Raw genomic sequence first — 11,335 nt, 5'->3', positions numbered from 1 at the left:
TGTTTTATCTTTTGAGATCACTAACACGTTGCCATTTTTTTTAACATTTTAAACATTTTTAAACCTACTGTCAACATAGCTTTTAAAATCTAAATAATCTAGATGAAAGCTAGACAGAGTAAAACACATTAATGAACTAATAACAGTAACAACATTTCATTGATTTCATAAAAATATCCATCTGATAATGGCAGGAGTCTGTTTGAACATTGAGCAAACATCTTAACATTGATAACCTATATAGGTCACATGTTGCCATTTTTTTACATTTTAAACTACTGTCAACATAGCTTTTAAAGTTTAAACAATCAAGATGAAATCTAGACAGATTAAAACACATTAATAAACTAACAACAGTTACAACATTTCATTGATTTCATAGAAATATCCAGAGTAATGGCAGGAATGTCTGTGTTGTTTGAATGTTTGAACATTAAGCAAACATCTTAACATTAATAACCTATAGGTAAGCCTACAGTTTGTTCACCATTTTTACTGAGAGCCTAGCCCACACTTCCTTCTGTATTTCCATGTGCCTAGAAGTCACCGGTTTAGGGGGATCAATGTGTTCCAAGATGTCCTCAAATGGATACCACAGGATATCATCAAGAAGTGGCCAGAAGTACCTATTTGGTCCAGCACAGCACATGCATTTGACCTGCACATGGGATTCATCTGTGGCTAGAATTATTCCGGGATAGAAATCGTCATCATATTTGGCCACGCACCATTTCCCGCATATGTCTGGATTTGCCCAATCAACCTCCCTCTGTGACACGACTGATGTAACTTTAGGGGTAAATGTGAAATGTTGTGTATTGAAACACTGGCATTCCAGTTTCTTGTTGTGGACTGTGCACATACAGCTTACATCACGGTAGGCAATTTGCCTTGCAGCCACACAAACAACTTGGTGGATCCGCATTGTGGATGGAACTACTGGCAAATTGGCTGGCATACCTTGGACGGCTTTCTCGATGGCCTCGTCTTCAATGAAGTAAAGCTTGATGGCAGTGTTGTTCTCCTCTAAGACCCTGTACAGAGTATGAGCATTTGGGATGTCACATCCTTGACTAATCAGCCTGTCTGCGGTTCTTTTTAGGGTTGCACCAACACCATCTGGTGCATTTATGCATTACCAAATTATGCTTTAAAGCAACAAAACTTTATTTTCTGTTGATTGTGTGTCCATGACCACCACCACCTCGTGTCTTAAAGATCTTACATTTCCAGGAGAATTACCTGACCACCGGCGCGCGGATGTCCCTCACCTTCCTCTCTATGTGTGTTTCCTTTCTGCTGCTGTTTTTTCCCATTGTTGAATCTGAAATTGTAGGTCAAGGTCAAGTCAATGACCTGCTTACTCTTCAAGACTAAATATTGTATCCTTTTAATCACTATGTAGTAAAATGAACATGAACTTGCAGATAATACTCCTAAATATGTCAATGTATATAGGAGAGAGAACAAATTAATTGTCACTTTTTTTAAGTTATTATTTTCAAAAATTCCTCGTACTTTTAGTTGATACTGTAAAACCGTAAACAACAAACATTCAACAAGAAAATATGATTGGTATTAAGCAATATACATTAAATATTGCTAAATTTAACAGCTATTCAACCCTGTAACAGCCATTCAACCCTGTAACATTGAAAAATGTGATGGGGTTGAATGTGACAGGGTTGAAGATTTTGTGCTAATCTGTTGCTAATTCGGGATGCTAGCAGCTAGCAGTGTGCCACATGGCCTTATTCAACAAAAGACATTGTTATACTTCATAGCTATAAAAACAATTCTTGGTAAAATCTTAACTATGAATTCCCCCCCAACAGAGTTGAATACCTGAGATTGACAAAGCCCATATGTGCTTAAAAAACATGAAATATTTATAAAAAGTGAGAGAGCAGCTTACCACTTGTCACACCAGGCTTCTCTGAAGACTTGTATGATGTCACTTCCTCATAAATGATGTCCACAGGATCAAACCATTATTTAATTGTGAGTGGGGGTATTGTTGCGTTACGGGGTTGAAAGAAATACAAGGACAGGGGTAAAAGCCTGAATTTCTCAGAAAATAAAATGTCTTATGCTGAGAAAATGGATTATGCATAATAAGGGGGCATATACAATTAATTTAACAAAAAAAAGCATTATTATTTAACACTGTGTACTCAAAATGAGTCACGCCATTTGCATGATGGTCAATAGGGACAGGCGAAATTCTTAATACTCCTAAGAAAAGCAAACATATAAGTATTGAAATTCATCTCTGTTTAAAATCATATTCTCTACTCCATATTAAAAACATGTAAAACTTTGAAATGTTGTAATTTAAGTGTAGTTTGATAAATGTTCTGACAAGTTATAACACTAGTACATCTTGGGACACTGACAATACTGAAATGTCACCGAATCTGTAGAATGACCCAGATCAGGTCAGGGGTAAATGGAAATACAGCAAATATCTCCACCACTGGTTCTCTTGTACTTAAATAGCTTGTCCTGAGTTTATTACATAGTAGTACTTAGGTGTAAGATCAACTTAATTTAACGTTTTACTTACTTTTACCTTAACCTACTTTTATGAACGTTAATAACAGCCTACCTTGAATTCCACTGACAGTTGCGGGACGTATTCCAGAGTCCAGAGTTCCCTAACAAGTGATGCCAACTGCTCAGTGACTTCACCTCTGCATGTCTTCACTAACAATCCCATTAATTCTCCTTTGACTCAAATTCAATGTGTACCGTTCCAACCTGAGATACTCTGCGAGCAGGTCAGTGTTGCTCAAGCACTGGACCACGGCGTTCATGAAACAGGTGTTCCCGTGATTTTTCAAGCCTAGAACACCTGGAATATTGCCACCATAGCACCATACAAGCTTTTCTTTCACTGAGCAACTGAAAGACGCTATTGAGATCTTCTTAATGCCTCGATCACACCTATTTGCGCAAAATGGTACGCAGCATAATCTGGATATGTGTGCAACAAAAGTTCTGCTACTGTTTCTGTCAAGCTGTCTACGCATACTATTTGATGCATACGTTTGATAAATCCAAGGTATGCACCACACAGAACACACTGCAACTGCCTCTGCAACGCAACGCTGCAAGGCAAACGCAGCATTCCATCAGAAATGAATGTACTTCTGGTGTACCAAAATGCAATAAGGCTGTCGTGCATTGCAGTGCATTCTGTGTTGTGCATAAGTTGGATTTATCAAATTTATGCATCAAATTGTATGAGTAGACTGCTTGACAGAAATGGTAGCAGAAGGTGAATGTTGAACTTTGTTGCACACATATCCAGATGATGCTGCTTACCATTTTGCGCAGTGAAGCTGTAGGTGTGATTGAGGCGTAACAGAATGATCCCAGTGACCAGGACATCCTCTGATATACACTACCAGTCAAATGTTTGGACACACCTACTCATTCAAGGGTTTTTCTTTATTGTTATTATTTTTTACATTGTAGAATAATAGTGAAGACATCAAAACTATGAAATGACATATATGGAATCATGTAGTAAACAAAAAAGTGTTAAACAAATTAAAATATATTTTATATTTGAGATTCTTCAAATAGCCACCCTTTGCCTTGATGACAGCTTTGCACACTCTTGGCATTCTCTCAACCAGCTTCACCTGGAATGCTTTACCAACAGTCTTGAAGGAGTTCCCATATATGCTGAGCACTTGTTGGCTGCTTTTCCTTCAGTCTGCTGTCCGACTCATCCCAAACCATCTCAATTGGGTTGAGGTCGGGGGATTGTGGAGGCCAAGTCATCTGATGCAGCACTCCATTTAATTTAATTTTTATTTTATTTTATTTTATTTAACCTTTATTTAACCAGGTAAGCCAGTTGAGAACAAGTTCTCATTTACAACTGCGACCTGGCCAAGATAAAGCAAAGCAGTGCAGAAAAAACAACAACAATACAGAGTTACATATGGAATAAACAAAACGTACAGTCAATAACACAATAGAAAATCTATATACAGTGTGTGCAAATGTAGTAAGTTATGGAGGTAAGGCAATAAATAGGCCATAGTTTCAGCCAGAGGTTCTGGTTAAAAATGTATGAAGAAATAATAGAATCCATTCCACATTGGGTGAGGCGGGTTGCAGGAAAGTATATTTAGTTAAAGGATGGAAAGTGAGATTGAGAAATATATATGAAAAAGACAAACTAAAAACTAAAAACAGGCTATTTACATGAGGACACTACAGAAAACACGACCACACTGCTATGCCATCTTGGATTACTCTCCTTCTTGGAGGTGTGTTGGGTCATTGTCCTGTTGAAAAACAAATAATAGTCCCACTATGCCCAAACCAGATGGGATGGCATATCGCTGCAGAATGCTGTGGTAGCCATGCTGGTTAAGTGTGCCTTGAATTCTAAATAAATCACAGACAGTGTCACCAGCAAAGCACCCCCACACCATAACACCTCCTCCTCCATGCTTTACGGTGGGAACTACACATGCGGATATCACCCGTTCACTCACACTGCGTCTCACAAAGACACAGCGGTTTGAACCAAAAATCTCAAATTTGGACTCCAGACCAAAGGACAGATTTCCACCAGTCTAATGTCCATTGCTCATGTTTCTTGGCCCAAGCAGGTCTCTTCTTCTTATTGGTGTCCTTTAGTAGTGGTCTCTTTGCAGCAATTCGACCATGAAGGCCTGATTCACACAGTCCCCTCTGAACAGTTGATGTTGAGATGTGTCTGTTACTTGAACTCTGTGAAGCATTTATTTGGGCTGCAATTTCTGAGGCTGGTAACTCTAATGAACTTATCCTCTGCAGCAGAGGCAACTCTGGGTCTTCCATTCCTGTGGCAGTCCTCATGAGAGCCAGTTTCATCATAGTGCTTGATGGTTTTTGCGACTGCACTTGAAGAAACTTTAAAAGTTCTTGAAATGTTCCGTATTAACTGACCTTCATGTCTTAAAGTAATGATGGACTGTCGTTTCTCTTTGCTTATTTGAGCTGTTCTTGCCATAATATGGACTTGGTCTTTTACCAAATAGGATATCTTCTGTATACCTTGTCAAAACACAATTGATTGGCTCAAACGCATTAAGAAGGAAAGAAATTCCACAAATTAACTTTTTAGAAGGCACACCTGTTAATTGAAATGCATTCCAGGTGACTACCTCATGAAGCTGGTTGAGAGAATGCCAAGAGTGTGCAAAGCTGTCATCAAGGCAAAGGGTGGCTATTTGAAGAATCTCAAATATAAAATATATTTTAATTTGTTTAACACTTTTTTGGTTACTACATGATTCCATGTGTGTTATTTCATAGTTTTGATATTTTCACTATTGTTCTACAATGTGGAAAATAGTACAAATAAAGAAAAACCCTTGAATGAGTAGGTGTGTCCAAACTTTTGACTGATTCTGTATGTGTAAGCTATCCCTTCCCGAAACCCTCCAACGTAGTCCTCTGTATCCTGCTCTTCAACGTCTCCTAAGTGGGTAAAAATTCCCAAAATTCTGATAATTTCATTCACAAAACTCCCAATAGACTTAAATTAGGTTTCTGTTTCTTGTCCTTGTGCTTTGCTGCCTTTGGTGTGGCTTCTTCCTGTTTATCCATATCTTTACAATACTTTGCCGATGTTTGAGAATAATGGAATTAATTTCAAGGCCAATGTACCACTTTTCTGCAGAGATTTCCCATCCGGATCCTGTGCGGAGGACAGAACACAAGCGCACAGAGGTGACACCATCTTGGAGCCAAGGCACATCAACACAACAACTTGGTGCAGCCGGTAAACGTCCCTCATACATTCCAACACTTACTGAAACCCTTCATGCATATGTTGTGGAAATTACCACCAGGGACACCTGAAGTCAATATTAAATGAATCATTCTTTATTATCAGCAAGCTGGAGAGGTTCCAACAAACTTAGTACACATCGGTCGTACACATCGGTACACTTAGTACACATTGGTCGGGAGCTCCGCTGGGGCAGTCACGTTAGTTCTCTTATATACAGCTTACACAGACAAGTTATATTTGCATGATTTACATTATTCATTATTTATCATTAATTCATCATTAACGTTTGGTTCATGCATGTGACTGACCAATACCTCACGAGGATTCCTCTCTCCAAGCTGAGACCTTGAATCTGAGATAACCCCTTTCGGTCTCAAAGCAATGTTCTGGGCATACTGCTGTCATGTCTACTCCCACTCCCCATCTCCGGCGCTCGAGGTCGCCAGTTGACTGTTCATTACGCACACCTGCCACCATCGTTACGCGCACCTGTGCGGTACTATGAGACTCACCTGGACTCAATCACCTTCCTGATTACCTCCCCTATATATGTCACTCTCTTTGGTTCCTTCCCGAGGCGTTATTGATTCTGTTCCTGTGTTTCATGTCTGTACGCTACTCGTGTTTCTTGTTTTGTTCCATGTTTCATTTATTATTAAATTCACTCCCTGTACTTGCTTCCCGACTCCCAGCGTACACGTTACAGAATAACACCTCACCAAAGGTTTGTTTTTGTTGGTGACGTCGGGTCCGGGTGCCGCTGCCGAAGCAACCGGAGATACCTCAGCTGGCCTCAGCTAGCTCGTCAGGCTCCCATGACTCAGCTGGCTCCAGAGGTTTCACAAGCCTCGGTTGGCTCGGCGGGCTCCCATGCCTCAGCCGGCTCGTCGGGCTCCCATGCCTCAGCCGGCTCGTCAGGCTCCCATGCCTCAGCCACTTCGTCAGACTCCCATGCCTCAGCCGGCTCGTCAGGGGGATCCAGCTGATCTCAGCTCCGGTCCCAGAGCCCTCTACTTTCGCTGACGTGGTGGTCCGGCAGTCTATTGTCCTGAGATCTCCGCCCGTCGCTGCTGTGGAGTTCCAGCCGACCCCAACTCCTGTCCCTGGGGCCTCTCCTGTCGCCGATGGGGCGGCCTCGTCATCTGCAGTCCGGAGACCCTCATCGAGCTCTGCTGCTGTGGACCTGTGGTCTCTAGTCCCGAGAGCATCGTCGAGACCTGCGGCCGAACCTCCGCCACCTGCCGTGCTGAGACCATCATCGAGCTCTGCTGCTGCGGCCCAACATCCTGATCCGGGGCCCTCAGCTGGTCGCTCTGCCTGGGTCCACCTGTCCAGTGGCCACCACCCGCTGCTGCTTCATGGCTCCAGCTGCCTACGTATCCAGTCCCAGGGTCCTCATCGAGCTCTGCTGCTGCAGCCCTGCGGTCTCCAGTCCTGAGACCCTCATCGAGCTCTGCCGCTGTGGACATGTGGTCTTCCGTCCTGATGTCCTTAGCTGACACCATGCCTGGGGTCAATATTACTCCAGCTCCTCCCCTTGGGGTCTTAAAAGCCCTCACCGTTGAGCTACTCCTTTTGCCTGTACCTGGGCAGAGGAGGCAGCCGTCACCGGATCCACCACCGCATCTTGTTGGCTCCCCTCTTCCAGAACTGCTTCACAGCCTGCACTGGCCCCTACAGTCAGAGGACCCCCACTTTTGATAGTGTTTTATTGGTCAAGGTCACGCCAAATACTTATCACCACATCTCCTTCAGCCTATCAGTGGCCTTGAGTCCCGGGACTTCAGTTTCACTTAGTCTATGACCCCAGCACGCTGTGCGGTCAGAAACGTGCTTTCCCCATCCTGATGAGCACTTCCACAGTTTTCCCTCCTGCTGAACTTGTCCTCCTGTGGACTGAATCCCTGTATGTCTGATGTTTAATTGTGTGTGTATCGAAACAACCACATAGTTAATGTCAGTTCTCACTGGACATGATTCTCAGTTAACTGAACCATGAGTGGTCAGATGTGTGTGTGAATGTGGACATCTTCTTCCATTAAACTCTCCTTAACCTGGACATCCTCCTCATGCTTGTTTTTACGGACATTATGTAGTGGTTGCTACCGGCCTTAATCCAGCACCTAAGGTTTCTTACTACATTAATGCCCCTTCGATTCTCTACAACCCTACCCCTATTTTTCACTGTCCCTTTCTCTGTGATTGTCATTCTAATGGAATCCAGAAAGAACAAAACCCTGTCCTCAAACATTTACATCAAAAGGTGCAACGTTATGGCCAAAGACGTAAAACATCCACATCAAATTAAATATTTTTCCTGATCAAATAACATGGAAAAAATACACTTTTTGTGTAGTATTAATTTACCATTCTTACAAATCACTTAATGTAAATGTACATTACTGTATTGTACATAGGCTGGTCATCTAGGTTTGGTACCTGTAGACTGTCCATCACCATGAAGAAAAACAACGCACAATACAGTAATTGAGTACATTGAGACATCAAGTGGTTTGTAATGATGTGATGTGCAGTGGTGTAAAGTACTTAAGTAAAAATACTTTAAAGTACTACTTAAGTCGTTTTTTGGGGTACTTTACTATTTATATTTTTGGCAACTTTTACTTCACTACATTCCTAAAGAAAATAATGTCCTTTTTACTCCATAAATTTTTCCCTGACACCCAAAAGTCCTCGTTACATTTTGACAGGGAAATGGTCCAATTCACACACTTATCAAGAGAACATCCCTGGTCATCCCTACTGCCTCTGATCTGGCGGACTCACTAAACACAAATGCTTCTTTTGTAAATTATGTCTGAGTGTTGGAGTGTGCCCTTGGCTATCCGTCAATAAAAAATAAAAAATTTAATTGTGCCATCTGGTTTGCTTAATATAAGGAAGTTGAAATGATTTATACGTTTACTTTTGATACTTAAGTACATTTTGAGCAATTCCTTTTACTTTTGATACTGAAGTTTATTTAAAACCAAATACTTTTAGACTTTTACTCAAGTAGTATAAATCATACTTTTTCCACCACTAGTGATGTGATGATGGGGCTCAGTTGGTAGAGCATGGTGCTTGCAATGCTAGGATTGTGGGTTTGATTCCCATGGGGGACCAGTACGAAAAAGTATGAAAATGTATGCACTCACTACTGTAAGTTTCTCTGGATAAGAGGGTCTAGAGGGTCATTTTTCACATATAAATAAGTTGCATTTGCAAAGTATTTAAAGAAACTGGAAAACATATATCAAGCATTTTTATATTCCACAAGTATTATCAGATTAACTGTTTTGTACAGATAACGCTCAGACTCAAGTTACAAACACTCCCAATACAAGTATTACACTTGGCCTTTACTAGTCCTGTATTAGCTGACGATATATATGTCTTCAGTGCTGACCAAAAAAATATTCTGCCGGTTAGGATAATTAACGTAGCAGGTTAGGATAATTAGGTTTAGGTTAGGAAAAGGGTTAGGGTTAACTAAAATGTAAATTTTACTAAAGCTTGATTCCTTCTAGCCATAATCGCGAAACAGACCAAGATCGGGTCATGGCTAGAAGAGAGACAGCTTTTGTCAAGTTAACGTCAAAAGCCGAACTTTTTAGCATTTTAGCTAACCCCAACCCTTTTCCTAACCTTAACCTAATTCTCCTAACCTGCGTCGTACATTTTCCTAACCTGCTGCGTAAATTCTCCTAAACTAATACGAAAAGTCAAATCGGACGTTAATTTGACAAAAGCTGGATACCCTTTAGCCATGACCCCAAGATTGGTTGAAGGCGAGTTGACGTAAGACAATGACCGTGTTCGAGAGGATCAAAACCGCAATGTACCATTGTGATTGACAGACCTACAAACTATAATGAGTCCTTATTTATGATGCAAGGTGATTTGTAGATCCGGGAGTCGCCTGCTGTCGTTTTGATGCTCTTGAATACGGCCAATGATACTTTGCCATATTTGGCGGGGAGTGGAAAGGTCATGGCTAGAACAGAAGAGATATAGCGAAGACAGCCTCTGTAGCTCAACTGGTAGAGCACGGCGCTTGTAACGCCAAGGTAGTGGGTTCGATCCCCGGGACCACCCATACACAAAAATGTATGCACGCATGACTGTAAGTCGCTTTGGATAAAAGTGTCTGCTAAATGGCATATTATTATTATTATATTATTACAGTATCCTGTGGCAATTTTTTTATAATTAACGTCAAAAGTGCATATTAGCTTACCCCTAACCTTAACCTAAGTATCCTAACCTGCTATGTTAATTCTCCTAACCTACGAAAAGTCAACTATGACAAAAGCTGTATCCATCTAGTCCAGGGGTGTCAAACTCATTTTAGCTCAGGGGCCACATGGAGGAAAATCTATTCCCAAGTGGGCCGGACCGGAAAAATCATGGTATATATAACTTAAAAACAACAACTTCAGATTGTTTTCTTTGTTTTAATACGATCAACATACAACATAAAGCTGGAGCCTGAGGACAGTGTGTCCAAAATAGTACAAGCACAACATCACTATTAATCATAAAACACGTCAAGTTTATTTGAAAATTCTAAAGAAAAAGAACACAAACACACAATGCCTCAGTGATTAACAGAACTGTTTCACAGATCACAGAACTATATCAGGGGTCATTTCTCAGGCAGAAATGTAGATAAAAAAGAATGAAATCCTGTTCCCCAAACAAGTGCAAGAACCACAGAGTCAAGAATAGGTTAAATATACAAATAAAATAAAATAAATTAAAAACAATAGCACATCAACATAAAAACATATAAACATAAAACTGGAGCCTGAGGACAGTGTGTCCAAAAGCACAACATCACTATTAATCATAAAACACCTCAAGTTATTTGAAAGTTCTGAGGACAAAGAACACACAAACACACAATGCCTCAGTGATTCACAGAAGTATATCACAGATCACAGAACTATATCAGGGTGTCTCATGTAGCACTTTAAGTGGGGTTGCATAGTTTATTTGACTCCTGATACCTGGCATCTTTTAGCTTTCACCAGCGCATCAATATCAGGCGTCACATCCTGAGTGGCAGCCAATTTCAGGATGTGATTCAAGTGCTTGTGCGTGAGCCTTGAGCGCAGCTTTGTTTTATTTATGCTCATTACAGAAAACTTGCTCACAAAGATATGTGGTTCCAAACATGCACAACAGTTTTGCAGCGAGGGCTGTCAAGTTGGGGTAACCTGGCAAGAGATTCTGATTAAATGTGTCCAAGCCAGCTGCAGCAAATTTGCCCTTCAAATCCGAGTCACACTGCAAGTCTATTATTTCAAGTTGGATGCTGACGGGCAGATCAGAGGGATTCACGGTGATTGGCGAGCAAAAAACGTTGAAGTCTTTCTCCAGTTCACCAAAAATCTGAAAGCGTTGCTCAAACTCCCGTAACAGTCCCGTTATTTTATCTTTGAACCGCTTCATGTCTGCCACATGTTGGGTCGCGCACACATTTTTCAGACAGGGGAAGTGAGCTGCATCACCACCGGCAAGTTGCGT

The sequence above is a fragment of the Coregonus clupeaformis genome, chromosome 7, assembly GCF_020615455.1.
Source record: "Coregonus clupeaformis isolate EN_2021a chromosome 7, ASM2061545v1, whole genome shotgun sequence".
NCBI classification, from domain to species: domain Eukaryota; kingdom Metazoa; phylum Chordata; class Actinopteri; order Salmoniformes; family Salmonidae; genus Coregonus; species Coregonus clupeaformis.
Note: the sequence above shows the minus strand (reverse complement) of the source record.